General features: G+C 43.4%; 1 protein-coding gene across 4 annotated transcripts in view; it reads left to right on the top strand.

Moving 5' to 3' along the window:
• The first annotated feature begins 2246 nt into the window (after positions 1 to 2246).
• The window catches only part of PCGF5 (polycomb group ring finger 5), a 97665-nt gene continuing 82856 nt past the window's right edge, over positions 2247 to 17055 (top strand). The window contains exons 1-2 of one of the 4 annotated variants that reach the window (XM_034776367.1): positions 2247 to 2676; positions 15557 to 15673. The gene's annotated coding sequence lies outside the window, so the exon portion shown is untranslated. The remainder of the gene's footprint in view (positions 2677 to 15556; positions 15674 to 17055) is intronic. The other 3 variants (XM_034776366.1, XM_034776370.1, XM_034776368.1) reach the window with 3 other exon arrangements.

Below are 17055 nucleotides of genomic sequence, written 5' to 3' on the forward strand. Positions count from 1 at the left end.
CCATCTAACATGTTGTCATCTTCTGAGAAGAGTCTTGAAGGCCTCACAACCTTTTCATTCCTAAAAAGAAGAACAGGAGTACTTGTGGCACCTTAGAGACTAACAAATTTATTAGAGCATAAGCTTTCGTGGACTACAGCATCCGAAGAAGTGGGCTGTAGTCCACGAAAGCTTATGCTCTAATAAATTTGTTAGTCTCTAAGGTGCCACAAGTACTCCTGTTCTTCTTTTTAGGAATGAAAAGGTTGTGAGGCCTTCAAGACTCTTCTCAGAAGATGACAACATGTTAGATGGTTTTTACCTTCACTATCAAACAAAAATAGATTAGCAGAAGATCAGAATAAAGGACTCCTCTCAAGATGTGACTCAGTCTCATTCATTTCTGTCTAGCTATGGACACACCTCTTCCAACTAGCACACAGGTTTTAGCAGATCTTCCAGATAAATCAAATAGGAATGATTTCTCTCTTACCTGCTTATTAACAGTCTCAGCTGCTATAAAAAGATTTCCCCTTCTACAATTCCAGCATTGCCAAGAGTGCNTTTACAATATAATTATAAAATAAATCAATTGGAATATAAATATTGTATTTACATGTGAATATATATAGATAGTATATAGAGCAGTATAAACAAGTACACCTCTACCCCGATATAACGCTGTCCTTGGGAGCCAAAAAATCTTGCCGCGTTATATCAAGCTTGCTTTGATCCGCTGGAGTGCGCAAACCCCCCCCCCCCAGCACTGCTTTACCGCGTTATATCCGAATTTGTGTTATATCGGGTCATGTTATATCGGGGTAGAGATGTAATTATTTTTATGAAATTAGTTTGTACTAACTTTGCTACTGCTTTTTATGTAGCCTGTTGTAAAACTAGGCAAATATCTAAATGAGTTGATGTACCCCATGTTGATAACCACGGCCTTAGGACCCAGTAACTGCTCCCTCGCAAAAGAAGCTCCAGAAGATTGAAAGACAGTTGATTTGTCCTGTAAACAGCTCCTACACACCATCAGCAGTGACCAAGACAGATGGTTTGTAGAACAAAAATGTTGGATTCACACTCTGCCATGAAATGGTTCCAGCAAGGGGACTACTGCTGAACATCATGCAAGATGCAGTGCAACAACTGGGCATCCAAGCTTCTGTTATTAGTGAGAAGAACATGAATACTTGTCTAGTAAAAAGAAGGAAACACGGAGAAACTGACTCACTGAAACTCCAAAGGCACCCAATGAAATAGCAAGATGGGACTTCCATTATGAAGAGCTACAGCCTATGTAGAACATCAATACCAAAATACGGGGATACTGTATTTATTGCAACTGTAAAACATCATCTAAAGCTGGGAGGGAGAATGGGAAAGTAATCTGAGTTGCTTTAACCAAAAAATAATTAATAATTTAGTAAATTCAAATTATATTATAAAGAGCTCATTATTTCCTTGGGTTTAACACTAGAAATTATCAGTCATAATGCCAGTCACAATCAACACAACAGCAATAATAAAACAACCCCACTCTATGTTTAAGTTCTGAATGGGCTTTTGATGGGAGATAAGGGAGAATGATGTGGCATTTTTCTACATGAGCTGTTTCACAAAGCACTATTTTAGGTTGCACTCTATCCAAAATTGATATTCTATCATTTTATCGGAAAAGGAACCAAGGGCTGCCTGAAACTACCATTGTCCGAAGCAGTAATGTGCATCACAACTTGTAACAGAGCTTTCTTTTTCATCAATTTGTAAAAGCGTGTGCGTGTAGTGACGACCTGTTGCTTTCCTTACGGAGTAAGCAGAGGGAGAGATGAGGTGTATGCCAAGAGCCCGAACTGAAGGGGACAGATAAATAGATTGAAACGTGGATGGTTTACACGCTCCAGCTGCGGCTTTGGAATAGGGCGCCGCGCCGAGCACACGGGGACGCAATCCAAGCACACGGGCAGATATTTAGGGTGGGTTTGACTCTGTCACACACACGAGATGTTTCTCTCTCAGTGTCCAGCTCAGAATGCAAAATCCGGCGGGTTATTCGTGTGTCCCTCGTCATCTGCTCTCAGCACCCCCTCTTCTCCTCGCCGCCAGCCCGCTCCGCTCCTCCACCACCTGCACGCCCGAGAAGCGTGCGCCTCCCCGTGCTGCTCCGGGCCCGGGGCACCTCAGCCAGGCAGCTGGCCGGGTAAGGGCGGCAGCAGCCTCGCTGGGGCTTCCCTGCGCGACTGGGCCTGTGCAGCCGCTGTGCACATGCTCATCGGGGCCCCAGCGGCCGGGCGTCTGAGCATCTGCGGCGCCGGGGAGGGCAGCTCCTGGGGCAGGGCGGTTAGAGCGGGCGGTGGGTCCCCGGCCCTGCTGCGGGGCTCCGCAGCCCCTACCGGCCCGGGCCAGCGCCAGGCAGCGGCGGCGTGGCTCGGAGGGCAGGCGGGCGGCGACAGGCTGTGCCCCACTTTGTGTCCAATCAGAGCGTGCGGGGTGCGCGCGGAACAGGGCAGCAATGCGTAAACAAGCCTGGGAAACTCCTCCGCCCCCCGCGCCGCTTCCTCGCACTCCGCTCCGCCGTGCTCTCCCCCGGCTGGCTCCCGCAGCCTCCCCCGCCCTCCGGCTCCGGAGCGCCCTACCATTACCCGCCTCCCCACCGCCCGCGCTCCCCCCAAGCTCAGGGCCTCTTGAGGGAAGGTAAGGGATCCGTCTGCCCGCACGCCCGAGCAAGGGGCTGGGGAGCGTGTTCTGGGGTGCAGGGGGCGAGCAGGTGTCGTAACAAGTTGCTTAACGTGACATTGCTGTTGAATCATGTTGCAGGGAAGAGCAGCAGCAGCGAGGCAGGCTGGCAGGAGGGATGTGACAGGGGCTCCAAGGGACTGGAGCAGAGAGCCACAGAGTAACTTTCTCCTTTATTTCCCTTTAATTAGAGAGCCTGCTTCAGTGCGGGCAGAGGCTGAACGAGCTGAGATTTCTGGCTGGAGAGAGGGGGAGAGAGAGAGAGACCCTGAAATGTGTTTGGAAGACGCTGCTGCAGTTTGTGATGCTTGTAGCTTCCTGCTGGGGACAGAGCAGCAGCAGCACATTCGCTGTTCGGTAACAAGCAGGTTTGCATTTGGCTTCTGCGTGTGCTTCCACCAAGGATTTTCCTAGCAAAGAGCCTAGGTGGTTAGTTAGTGAGGAATAGGTTCTGGTCTAGACCATCTGTTTCTAGGGTAATTATCTCTAGTTAATGCTCCATGGCAGGGTGGTTGGCGTCCGTTTTGGTTAGGCTGGATTATTATATAAGAAGAGAGACAGAAGTCCTCTGTTGCATAGAAAGCTGCTCTTGTGCATTTCTCTCTCCAAGTAGTTGGGGATCGAGGGACTAGTCATGGCCCAAAGGATATAGCTAGCGCAGAACCGGCAGACACACCTGTCTGAGCCCCCAGGCAAAACTGATGAGCTCTTTTTACACATACTGTTGGGTGCGTTTTCCAACGGTTGTGGTGGAAATGAAATATAGCCCATTGTATTTCCTCATTGCACATTTCCTTCCTCTTACTCTGGATATATCTCACTTTTTAAAAAATAAATATTTGAGCAAAAAAGTTTAAGAACTTGGGTTTTTGCTTTGTTATTGAGCATGTTTAGTATGTTAGTATGATCTGGAGATGACTGAATGAATCATCTTCTCTATGGAATAAAGGCTAGTGAATCATCTCTCTCACACGTGTGTACATACACACACAAAATACATTGCTGTTGATAGTGAAAGATCAATGTCAGTTTCTGAAACAGTGGGAGGGGGGTAGGATGTACTTTGCACTCAAAAACCCACCCCGGTTTCCTGAGGCTAGTTCATGAGCTGTAAAAGTCTTGCAACATAAACTGTTATTTTCTTGGCACAGTAAGAAGAGAGCTCATTGAGTGGTAACCTCTGCCTTTATGAACTAACCAACCCTTTGATTTCCTTACTATCTTAAATGATATTAAGGTTGCCAATATCTCATCACTGATATTTGGGGTGCAGGTCAGGATGCAGTATGCTATTTTAAATCAGATTTGAATAGGAAAAATATGAAATTGTATAGTTATATCTGTAAAACATAGGCCAAGGACATTCTTTGTCAAATACAAAGGTTTTTAAAAGAGTTTTGGTTGTAGGCCAAAATAATTGACCTATTTCAAAATAAAAGTTTGTTCCAAGCATTCTGTATTTTGGGGGGAAGCTGAGCCAATTTACTCAATAAATGTGCTACAGTTGCACCCTTACATAAACTACAGTCTGATCCTGCTCCTTTAAAGTTGATGGCCATTGACTCCACTGAGACTATTACTGGGTCCTTAGTATACAGCTTCTTTCTGGAATCCCATTTGCATACCTTCCACTTTTCCTTGACTTCTGTCTCCTGTCTTCTTGTATGGAGGAGGCAGTGACATGAAGTTTACAATTCCTCTCCTTCCCTGTGGTGCCAACCTGCATTCAAGAATGAAGCAGCCAAGTATAGCAGGGGAAAGTGCTGTACACATGCAGGCACCTGCAATCCAAAAACATAAATACTGTGTCAAGTGTGCATGTGTGCATATGACAGTCTCCATTCATTTAAACCCCCACTTTCTTGTCTGGTCATCGTACATTTTTATTTCTATGGCCTTACCAAATTCATGGTCCATTTTGGTCAATTTCCAATTGGTCATAGGATTTTTAAAATCATAAATTTCAGGTTTTCAGGTATTTAAATCTCAAATGTCATGGTGTTGTAACTGTAGGGGTCCTGACTCAAAATGGGGTTATGTAGGCAGGGCCGGCTTTAGCAAGAGCGGGGCCCAATTCCTGGGGGCGTGGCTTGCCGCAAGCCCCGCCCCCAGGAATCGGGCTGCGCTCCGGCCGGAGCTCCAGCCGGGGTCGTGGGGCTTGGGTCTGGCCCGGAGCCGCTCAGCCGGGGCCGAGCTGGAGCTGAGCTGGGGGGCCGGGCCCGAGCTGAATCCGAGCCGGGCCGGGCCCGAGCCGAATCCGGGCCGGGGGGCTGGACCCGAGCCGGGCCGGGGGGCTGGACCCGAGCCGGGCCGGGCCCGAGCCGAGCCAAGCCGCGGGGGCCAGGCCGGGCCCAAGCTGAGTTGCGAGGGCCGGGCCCGGCCCAAGCCAAGGGAGCTGGGCTGGAGCCGAGCCGCGGGGCCTGGGCCGGACCTGAGCCGAGCCGCGGGGGCCGGAACGGAGCCGAGCCAAGCGGGCCGGGCCGGCGCGCTCGGCCAGAACCGGGGCCGGAGCTGCTGGGGCCGGAGGTGCTCGACCGGGGCCGGACTGGGCCGCGCCTCCCCGGAGCGCTTCTCATGTCAGCCTCCCACACCTCTGACTCTGCTTACCAGGTGCTGCCTGCCCGCCCCTGCTTCTTTTCAGACTTCCCGCGAACCTCTGATTTGTGGGAAGCAGGGGCGGGGGAGGAGCAGGGGGCGGAGCGTGCAGAGGAGGGGGAAGTGATCTGGGGGCGGGGTGGAGAGCTGTGGCGCGGGGCCCTCTTAGCGCGGGGCCCAATTCAGCCGAATCGGCCTAAAGCTGGCCCTGTGTGTAGGGGTAGCAAGGTTATCATAGGGAAGTTGCAGTATTGCCTTCGAGCTGAGTGGCTGGAGAGCGGTGGCTGCTGGCTGGAAGCCTAGCTCTGAAGGCAGCACTGCTGCCAGCAGCAGTGCAGAAGTAAGAATGGCATGGTATCTTATTGCCACCCTTACTTCTGTGCTGCTGCCTTCAGAGCTGGGCCCTCAGCCAGCAGCTAGGAATTTGGTAGGGCCCTACTTATCTCTAATGGGCTGAGCTCCGTACCTGCAGCTCTTCTCATGAAAGCAAACATGTTCATGGACAGGGTTACTGTTAGTGTCTCATACATTACTGTTAGGGGAGAGGGGGCATGCCATCTTCTGTGTTCATACAGAGGTGAACACACTGGCACTTCATAAATAACAATTCTATATCAACAATGTAGCAGTTGGATGCAAAAAGACTAGATTAATTCAGTGTTCACTCTAATCATTTTAACACTCAAATCAGGAAGTTCAGGGGTTAACAAGGGTTAGTCTGCATAGTGGTGGTAGCTCAGCAATATTGGACACACTAAACAACAGGCGGTATATTTAAATGAATAAAATATTCATCAGAAATAGGGGTACAATATGGCCATGTTAACACAGAAGTGGAAAATTTAGTTTGTTTAAATTACCAACATTAACACTACATTAATGTTTCTTTCATTGAATTTTCTTTAAAACATCAACAAACAGACAAAAAGAAGAAAATCCATATTCTATTTGGGTACTATTTGGCACAAAAGTGGAACTACACTTAAATAAGTAAGAAAATGGACTATCTGCTCCACTTTTTTCTTTTGTGTTCTGTGTACGCCATAGGATTCAAAGTAAAATTGAGAGATTGTGTATTTTATAATGAAACAAAATTTACAGATATTTGTTGCCAATTCCTACATGTTGTGCAAGGTAATAAAATAGGTTGAATTTATTTTGCTAGTTAAATATAAATCAAAATATAAAAGAGAGTAGGGCCAGAAAAGACCACCGTGTAACAGAATCTACCACCTTCCATTCTCCATTCACTCCATCATTCCTGTTAATGCCTTATCTAACCTGTTCTTGAATCTCTGTGGTATTGGTTCCTTGACCATTTCCCTTGATAGTCTAGTCCTCTATTGTACTTTTTCTTAACTATTTTTTCAATCACCGTAGTGGTCATGAAAAGTGCCAGCTTGACAGCCTTTGAGACTGAAGCCCTTTATCAACAGAAGATGTATAGCACAGGCAGCAACCTCAATCATGTGGCAAGACAACTTTTAAGTGCACGTATGGGGAGAAGTGGTGTTTCAGTCTCCATTCTTTGTTCTCTCTATGAAATTTGGCTATAAAGGTACCTTTGTGGTGGTTTTGTGATATGAAGGATACATATTTTCACTTGTCAAGTAGGGACTGAACTATTGCCGCCACCACCTCTTTTTACATGTAAAACACTGAACGGCCCTCATATGGTAACAATTTATAGTGACTACTGACCCTATTCACATTTGATCTGGTAACCTAAAGGTGAAATGCTCATTTCCCATTACTAATTGCCAAATCCATCCAGTTCCCAAGAACTTTCCTAATAGCTACCCACACCTTTTTGTTCCTTAGGGTTAGGACATTGCTGCTTGTTCTGTCATCTTCTGAGACTAAATAATTTTCTTCCTTTATGCCATTACCTTAAATGTATGTATTTGTAAACTTGGAGTGCTTTTGCTGGGTTGATGTGTGAATTACAAATACAAACTGGTTATTTTAAATAAAGAAAATAGGAAAGAGGGGGAAAAAAAGGGTTAACCCCTCAGCCCTTGAAGATGTTTGGATACTACAGTCTATTTGCATGAGTGTTGCAGCTCCATGTTTGCTGGGTTGTAGGTTTATTCTGCTTGGTGCCAAGTGAGAGGTGTTTTTTTTTTTTTTTTCCTCCTAAATGGATTTCCTCAGGCTTAGTGTGAAGTTGCATAAGGTATACAATTATTTTAACTGAATGGAGCTCAGTAGCAAGTTCATATCATTTAGTTTTAAAATGTTAATTGAATTTGAACTAACTAATCGCTTAAATTTCTTTATCTTCAGTTCCATCACTCTGGACTGGAGGCTTTCACTCTTTCCAACAAATAGATATTGGCAGCTTCCAGGCAAATTTGCACTGACTGACACCCTATGCCTCTTTACTGATGTCAGTGGCGTTTACAGACTATAATTCACTGCAGAATTTTGCCCTTCAAATGTCCTTAATGTTCTGTTCTCCACTCATTCAGCCAGTCTGGCCTCTCGTGCACCGTGTACTGCAAGAAGCATTGGAAGACATATTGAAATGCACTTGCAAGCAGTTTTCTTAGTTCTTTGTCCAGAATTTGTTTTTCATGAAGAACTCTTCAATGAAGAATCTTAAAGACAGAAAGGGATGGAAATGTCCCTGTTTCAAACCACTATTTTGTGACCTTTTTGCCTTAAGTACGATGATAATCTTATTTGCCCAAAAGGTACTACTGAGGAGACTCAAGGAGAAAAATGCTTTCCTTCTCAGAGGGGCTTAAAAATTGTATATGGAAGTTGCTGGGAGTTGTTCAGCTCTCAAAGAGTACTGAATCCTGAGTAGTAAAGGTATTGTTTCCTAATTCACTTATACTCTGTAGTGCACACCAATAATCTATTCACCCTGATATATTTTATTAATTGCTGGCCATCCATATGGCTTTTTCTAACAACTTTCAGTTTGTCATTTAGGTGCTGCGATAATATAAATGTTTAAAATGATAGGAATTTGACCAAGTCTTTAAAAACAAAAACAAACCCACAACATTTTACTGCAGGGTTAAAAGAGTGTTCTCCCCAAGCAACGGCGCATTATACAAGACAAATAGCATTAAACAAATAGTAACAAGAATGAAAACAAGTAGGCCTAGATTTTGCCCTTGGTGACTCCTGTGAAGCTCCAACAACTACAAGGGCAAGTGCACAAGAGTCACTGATGGCAAAATTAAACCCTAAGAAAATTAAAATTTGAACATTGTTTAAAAAACAAAAACAAAATGAGTTTCTATGGACAAAATGTCCTGTGCTGCTCTCAGACTGGAATTTGGTTCAGCTATGGACTTGGTTTCTAGTGGAAAAAGTCAACAGTTTAGCAAATTGCATTTGTCTATAGTCACTCCATTGCTTTGGGAAGTGATTTGGAATATGTTGACTATGGAAAAAAGGCTATATAAAACCAAATACTGTGGTATTACTATACTGTAGAAAGACAATTTATCTTCATATTATTCTTATAAGGGTGATTTTTTTCTTGGTACTACTCTGGAGGATAGTAAATATGTGAATTTACAATATAGCGATACATATTACATTTATATATCTTTAAATTATTGCAATTCTTGGGTCAATTTTTAGGACTAGAAGAGTTGCCTAATGGAATATTTTAGGCTGTAACTTGCTGTTTCCAGTCTTTCAATAGTAATGTATTCCCTGCACCTGTTGTTCTGTAACAAAAAACAACCTCCCCTCTCCTTCCCGCCCCCTCCCCCCAATTTACTTTGCAGTAAAAGTATGGTTACCATATTTCAACGATCAAAAAAGAGGACACGGGGTGCCGCCCTAGCCCCGCCCCCTCCCACTTCCCGCCCCCCTCAGAATCCCCCTACCTGTCCCCCTCACCCTAACTGCCCCCAGAACCCCACGACCAATCTAACCCCCCCGTTCCCTGTCCCTTACCTGCCCCAACCGCTCTCTACACCCCCTTCTCCTGACAGCCCCCCCAAACCCCCCCCCCAACCTCCCCCCCCCCCCCCCCCCCCCCCCTTCCCCCCCCCCCCCCCCCACCAGGCCAAGGGAGAGCTGCAGGCTCCACGTGCAGCCAAACAAATAAGGCACTGCTCTGTGAGGGAGGGGGAGGTATTCTGGCTGCTAGTGGCCCCAGTGGCTGCGAGCGGCTTTCAATCAGACACAGCCGTCCAATCAGCCGCATTGCACTCTGCGTGAGGGGAAGGGGGAAATCCCGGACATTTCTACCTTATTAGAAATCCCCCCCGGACGGCCATTTAAAGCTAAAAAAGCTGGACATGTCCGGGGAAACCCGGACGGCTGGTAACCCTAAGTAAAAGTGAACAACTTGGTGTATGATCATATAGATGAGTAACTATCTCATACAAAGATATACAGCCATTGAGGGTTTCTGGTGATATCGTTAAGCAGAAGATAAGTGATTTCTCTTTAGAATTTTAAGATGGTGTATTCTTGTATACATTATTTTCAATATAAAAGATTTCTAAAAAAAAAAGTCTTAGCATTCCGTGTAGAAAAGAAGCAAGTTGGTTTCAATACACGTTCAATCAATACAGTTAATATGGGTGTGTGATATCATACCCATATTAATTACATTTATATTTTGTTGACCTGTGGGAATAGCATGTTGGACTCAATTCTGTTCCCAGTGGGACTATTCATGAGAGTAAGGGCTGTGGAACTTGGACTTATAGAAGAAATGAAACTAGGATGTTACAAATATTTTATCCCAGTAGTTTTCTAGCATTTCATCCTGTGGACCATCATGTGAAAAAGACCCTCTTATGGAACCATCTCCCCTTTCCACCTTCCCCACTCCCTAGTCACCCACTTCTTGGTTCTCAAAATATTTTGTTCTGCTTACCATGAGCAAAAATTCCATGGACAACTGGTAGTCCATAGGTCAGAGTTTGAGAACCATTGTTCTATTCACGTATATGCATAATACCTGCAGTTGGAAGTCACATGTATGTAATTAATTATATTTATTAATAATATTTGATATTGTGGTAGGGCTTAGTAGCCTTGGTCAGGATCAAGACTTTATTAAGAACTGGAATTTCCCAATCAGTAGTGAGTATCTAAAATGACTGCTACCGTAAAAATAAAATGTAATACTGTTCAGGTGGCATTTCAGTGCTAGTTAGCCAATGATCAGACAGCCAAATGAGATGAGTTCTGTTTTTTATCCAGTGGGGATAGTGTTGGTGTTAAAGATGAGTAGTTGATTTACTGGAAATGAGACAAGAGATTAAGAGTCCCAGGAGTCCCTTACAGAAACATCACTACTAGTTAATGCAAGTGTAATAGCATTATTCACCAAAGAGGGAAAACAGCATCAGAATACCATCCAGGCTCTAGTTTGGTCCAGAAAACCAAAGCTATTCTTCACCGCTAAGGATCAACTCTTGGGTATCCACCAGTGACCAGTGGATGCATGCACATGCATTTGAAATAACATGCACGTACACAAGTGCAATGCCTGATGTTCTATGTGTGTGTGCATTTGAAATCCCCTACTGATGTGTGTACCTTTCTTTGTATGATCTTTTGAAAATTTGGGTCATAATTTGTATTTGTTACAACACTGAATATGATCCAAAATTTTCCATTGGTTTCACAAGAGATTTTCCATTGAATTCAGAGAGAGGCTGGATTTTAGCAATTCTTTATTGGTTTCAATGGGGCTTTTCTATAACATCCGGCTTTGCTCAAAATTTCAAGAGTAAGTTTCCTTTCAAACTGATGGTGCCTTCCTATTGAATCTCTTCTGGTTTAAAAAAAAGAAAGAAAATCTGAGTTGGTGCTGTTCATTCAAACTGTGACAGTTTCTTTTTTACTCAGGATTGTTTATTGCTCCAACCTCTCCCCCTCAGGCAACCTGGGAGAACCAGCTTCCTTTAGCCTGGTCACACACTCTTTAGAGCAGGGGTAGTCTAGGCGAACCAGGGGCCAAATCCAGACCATCAGATGCTTTTGAACTGACCTCAAAATCTTTTTATTTAGTTATTATATCATTATTGTTATTTTTTTATTATTATTATTTTCTCTGGAGTCTGGACCTTGACTAGACCTTGCCCAAGAAATTTGGACCTTGACAAATAATAATTGACTACCCCTGCTTTAGAGTAACAATTGTTCCATCAAGGTAGAGGCATTCAGTGTTAATGACTTCTTGATTGTCCTGAAGCAGCTTCCTGATAGGGTTTGTGAGATTCATGACCAGTCTTTGCTAGCAAATGGCTGATTCAGTATACAGTGAACTTTATATATATTCAGTATACAGTCACTTTATATACATAGTGTTAATAAAATCAACTAGAATATATAAGTTTTACCCAGACAGATTCCCTAAACTCACATATTTGATACTGCCCCTCTCTGAGGTGTGATTATTTCACTGATGATACATAATGATTCATTTTTGGTGGTGTTCTGCTTAGGTGAGTCTAATTTTTCTTGAGTTCTGGTGTGACAAGCACATTTTCCTGTAGTTGTGTATGAGGCATATGGGATCATGTCTTTCATTAGCTGCAGTGTTCCCCAATAACTTGATGTTCTTCATTGGCGAGATTTCCTTTGTGGCCATTCTAATCACAAATATTACAGAAGAGTAAAAGAGGGTGACCTAGAGAAACATTACACAGAACAATAGTGAAAGAAGTCAAATCCATCAACATGACACTCAGGAGCCTGAAGAGACCAGGACAAAAGCTAAATAAGTGGCAGAAATTGGTGGACACCTTCCACACCTGAAGTGGTGGGAGGATAAATTAAAAAGAAAGATGTAAATGTTTGTATAGATGAACCACCACCCTGTTAACTAGTGTTTCTATACCCGGTCCTGGACAACAGGAAAAGGAGAACTGTGTACTCGAAGTGATCCATATTCTAAGGAAATCAGAACACTATGTTAGACCCATTATGATATTATTAATGAGAATCCTCATCCCTATCAAATAGATTATCATTTAGCCATGTTTGTCTGCAACATTAGACCTATCTGTATCTCCAGTGAACAATATGACTTGAATTCTGATCTGAATGTTCAGTTACATTAGACACTTTTTTGTAAACATACATTTCTTTTAATTGAACAAAAGTATTACAGTTCCACTATCAGAATAATCTTCTGGTATTTAACAAATGTCTGTTTATAGGTCAGAGTCATGAGAGCCTATTAGCTTTGAAACCTCTGCAGTCATACTGATTTACTATTCTTTGCGTGAAGACTCAATAGTAAATTAGTGGGGGGTTTCTATCGTATTTTAAGTGTTTGCCAAAGTCTTTTTGAGCCTCTAATATAGCTCCGTAAGGGGAATCAAACTCTTACTTGTACAGATCCTCAATTCTTAATGTTCCCTCAAAGATGAGGTAATCTGAAGAATCAGTCCTTACTATCTCACAAAGATAGGGTTGCCAACACTCCTGGACTGGCCAGGAGTCTACCGGAATTGGCATCAATCTCCCGGTGACCATTGAAAGCAATCTGGGAGATTTTAATAGGCCACTAAAAGTCCGGTCCCTACTTGCCTTGGCTCCGCGCGGCTCCTGGAAGTGGCCAGTCTGGCTCCTAGGTACAAGGGCGGTCTCTGCGTGCTGCCCCTGCCCCGACTGCCATCTCTGCAGCTCCCATTGGCTGGGAACTATGGCGAATGGGAGCTCGGGGACGGTGCCTGCAGGCAGGGGCAGCGCACAGAGCCACCTGGCTGCTCCTGAGCCTAGGAGCCAAACTGGCCGCTTCCAGGAGCCGCCCGAGGTAAGCACTGCCTGGCTGGAGCCTGCACCCCAAACCAGACATGCCAAACCCGTGGAAAAAAAATGCAGAAATTGCACTTGGTTTTGGCTTAATTGGCTTGTGAGTTGTTTGTTGGCTAGTTTTTGGCTGGTTGTAGCTTGTTGCTTCTTTTTTTTGATTGGCTCCCAGCAAGCAAGGGCAAGGGGGGACAAGGGGCAAGGGGGGGAGAGAGTCAGGGGTGCACAGCAGACCCACCACAGTCCCAGACTGCACGCTGGGGGGGATCTAGTCACATAGAGCGTTGGGGTTCTTAGGGATTGGCTTGTTTGGGCCTTGTTTTGAAATGGGATTAGCTTGATTTTTGGCTTATTGTTAAAGTTGGGGTTCTTATTTACCACATGAAAGTTGGCAACTGTGTCCTGAACTCTTGCACCCCAGCCCTGAGTCCTCTCCCGCACCTCAACCCCCTGCTCCACTCCTTCCTGCACCCCAACCTCCTGCTCCAGCTTGGAGCCCCATCCTGCACCCCACACCCCTCATCCATGGCCCCACCCCAGAGCCTACACCCCCTCCTGCACCCTAACCCCTTGTCCCAGCCCTGAGTTCTCCTGCACTCTGAACCCCTTGGCCCCAGCACGGAGCCCCTTCCTGCACCCCAAACCTCTCATCCCCGGCCCCACCCTCCTGGAGCCTGTTCCTGCCTCTGCCAAAGAAGTACTAAGGGATGGTGGGCAAGTCATGTTACTCAAAATGTTGAGTTGGCCACTAACTCTATATTCCTGTTTCATGGGTGCCCAACGTGAGACACTTTTAGCCAGGTTTGTAAAAGTGATAAGCACTCTCAGCTGCCACTGAAGCCAAATGGAGCTGTACTTCGAACATAAAGAGAGCTATAGTGTGTCAAGTACCCTAAAAAATTGGACCCTGGGTATTTCAAGTAGTTACCCAAAATTGGAGGACCCTGTTGACAATTTTGAGTTTAATCTGTCTGTGCCTCAGTTCCCACATCTGCAAAATGGGGATAATAGTATCACCTAATTTCACAGCATGTTCTGAAGATAAATTTATTGATGTTTGTGAAGTCCTCAGATGTTATAGCAATCAGCAACATAGAAATGGCGAGGAGATAGTTGAATATTAGTATTTAGTGCAGGAGGGAGCTATGTGCTGTAAATAAGGCCTGAGGCCACACACTGAATGGGGAGACTAAAAAAATATTGAATAACCACCCATTAACTGAATGGATAGGTGTTGGAAAAATATTATATGGTGATGTCATTAAAGGCTGTATCATGCATACACACAAAGAGGATTGAATTCTTTTAACTTTTTTTGCTTGTAATTATTATTTATATTACAGTAGTGTCTTGAGACTCCAACCGGAGGTTGGTGTTTTACAAATATATAGGAAAAGGCAGTCCCTATCCCAAAGACTTTTTTCAGTCTAAACAAATGAGTGTGATAGACAAACCAGGATTAGGAGAGGCAACAGTAATACCACCATGTCTTTCATAGACTAGCTGGGTGTGTAATTTGTAGGTACAAAGGTGCTGTGGAGGTTGTTTTTAAAAGTTGTCCCAGCTCCCCACCTTCCTAACCATTATCAGACATCTATGTTCCATAGCCATCACAACAGATGCCTATGGAACTTGAGGAGGACGCAGCAGTGGAGTTATGGATTAGTTTGTGGAAGGTGTTCATGCATGAGGGGTGTGAAAGCACTTGTGGGAGAGTGGGATAATAGAAGCATATCCAAGATACTTCAGATTAAAGATTTTAGAAACTTTTTTTTTTTAGATATCTCAAACAGGATTACTCAGGCTCACTAGAGTGAGTGGGACCTACTGTATTCACCCAAACATTTCTTTAAAATATGGAATTGGGCCTTAATACAGTTTCCTATGCTTTTCTTCCCAAATGGAAGACATCTTTTAGGCATCACCGAGTTTCATATCAGCAGGAGCTGTTTCCTGAGTGTCTGGTATGAGAGGGTTTTGTAATTCAGAGAAGATCACACCTCTTTTGTATGATGTCTTCTTCAGCTATTGGCTCTCTCCTTAGGTTAGAGAACAAACTGTTGGAATTAATGATGGTAACAGTTTAGCCCGATAATCAGAGGTGTCACATGACCCCACTGCTGCTATTGTGTTTTCGCTCCTGCTAGACTGGAGTAACTTTTCCCTCCTACCACAGTTGTGCGTGCTCTGAGGCTCATGCAAATAAAAATGGCAGCAAATAGACTGTAGAGAATTATATTGTGATGAGTAAGCAGCATGTGCATCCATTAAATATTTTCAGTTTAAATTTTTTTTGCTGTGTGTGCTATATATATTTTGTGTGTTCTTCTGGTACATTCCTGTTTCAAATCTTTCATCCTTGTTCTTTCCCCCTCCTGCAAATGTGGCATTTCTTTTTATTAGGGTTATTTTCAAGATTTTATATTTCAAAGGTTTTAATTTTCATTAATCATTTTGTTCTTTTCCTTTGCATGTTTCTGGTTATCTTACAAAGATGAGGAGCTGGTGAAAACTCCAGGTAGAAGATAAATTAAGGAATCAGAAGAAACTTGAGTATACCACAAAGAAAACAAGGAAGTATCCCGGAGCAGAATCTAGAGTACAAGTGCTGGTATGAAACTACAAATATTTTTGTTGGACGTTAGGACAGCGTCTATCCTGGAAGAGAAACCTGACCTAATATAGAGCACAGTTTGTAAAACAGTTCTCCTTGGTCAACACTGGCCAGGCAGTGTTGAAACCATTCTTACTGGAAGAACAATATTTAAATATGATTTTGGCTAAAACAGTATTGCCTCTACTGCACATGGGGCCTGTTTCTCTTCAAGCTTGAAGTAATAGGTTGTATAGTGTCTTGATTGCTTATATGTAGCATTACCAGGCCATTACCTTCTAGCACTAGGTTTTGAAATGACGTTGTTAGAAATATTGACTCCGATTATTTATTCAATAGTTGCATAACTTTTTCTGAAACTATTATCAGGCACATTGCCTTTCAAAAATCAGAACATATTGCAATAAATACTCTGCACAATATCAGTTAAAATTTGCTATAATTATATATTAAATTATAATAAACAGAGAGCATTTTAAAATCATTGCATCTGTTCTTAAGCGAAGATTTAAGCAACTAAGCAGAAAGTTAAACAGCAATATTCATAATCAAATAGGATTATTTAGGACCTGTTGAATTTTGAGTGTTGTTTAAAATTATACAAGGAAGTAGGGAGGGGGACGTATAATACCTTTTACCCCATTCCCCCTCGATGTAAAGCCAAAAGGTAGTTGAATGATTCATTTATAACTGAAGAAGATATTGGCATGCCATGTTAATCTAGATAATCCTACCTCAATTTTACATACCAGAGTCCCTGGTCCCATTATCCCACTGAAATCACTCACAAAATTCCCACTGAATTAAGGGACCAAAGTTTGCCTTGTTATACCAAGGTTGTGAAAAGAAAATACGTGGATTTACATGCTCTACACCTGTGAGCCTGAAATCAGCATGAAAGGGGGGCTTTACCAATGAAATCTGATTTTGTCATAAGTATGTGAGACGACATACCAAGGAAAGTTTAGACTCACTCAAGGGATTTAGTAATGCTACAATTAAAAAAAGAACATTTTAATTTTTGTGACTAATTGTTGTTGTTTCCATAACTTGCCTATTTAAAGTCTCAGACTAAATTTTCATATACTTTTACATTTCATGTTGTCTGCCTGGAGTCAGTCACCCCTCCTTTGGAAACTGTTTATTTTTCAGCACTGTTTGGGGGCAGAGGTTAGATCTAGATTGGCGATAAAGCTTCCTTTGGTGGTTTCATATATTTGCTTTCTTTTTTTAATCTTCCTAATAAATCTTCATAGTGTAAGATTGCATGGCCTCTTGACATACTGCAAATTGTCTAGGTCCATACACCTATGCCCTTAAATAAGAACACTTATGTAGTGTCTACTGATCAAAACTGAAGTTATGCTCTTACTATTAGA

Source organism: Trachemys scripta, chromosome 7, assembly GCF_013100865.1.
Source record: "Trachemys scripta elegans isolate TJP31775 chromosome 7, CAS_Tse_1.0, whole genome shotgun sequence".
In the NCBI taxonomy this organism is placed as follows: Eukaryota; Metazoa; Chordata; order Testudines; family Emydidae; genus Trachemys; species Trachemys scripta.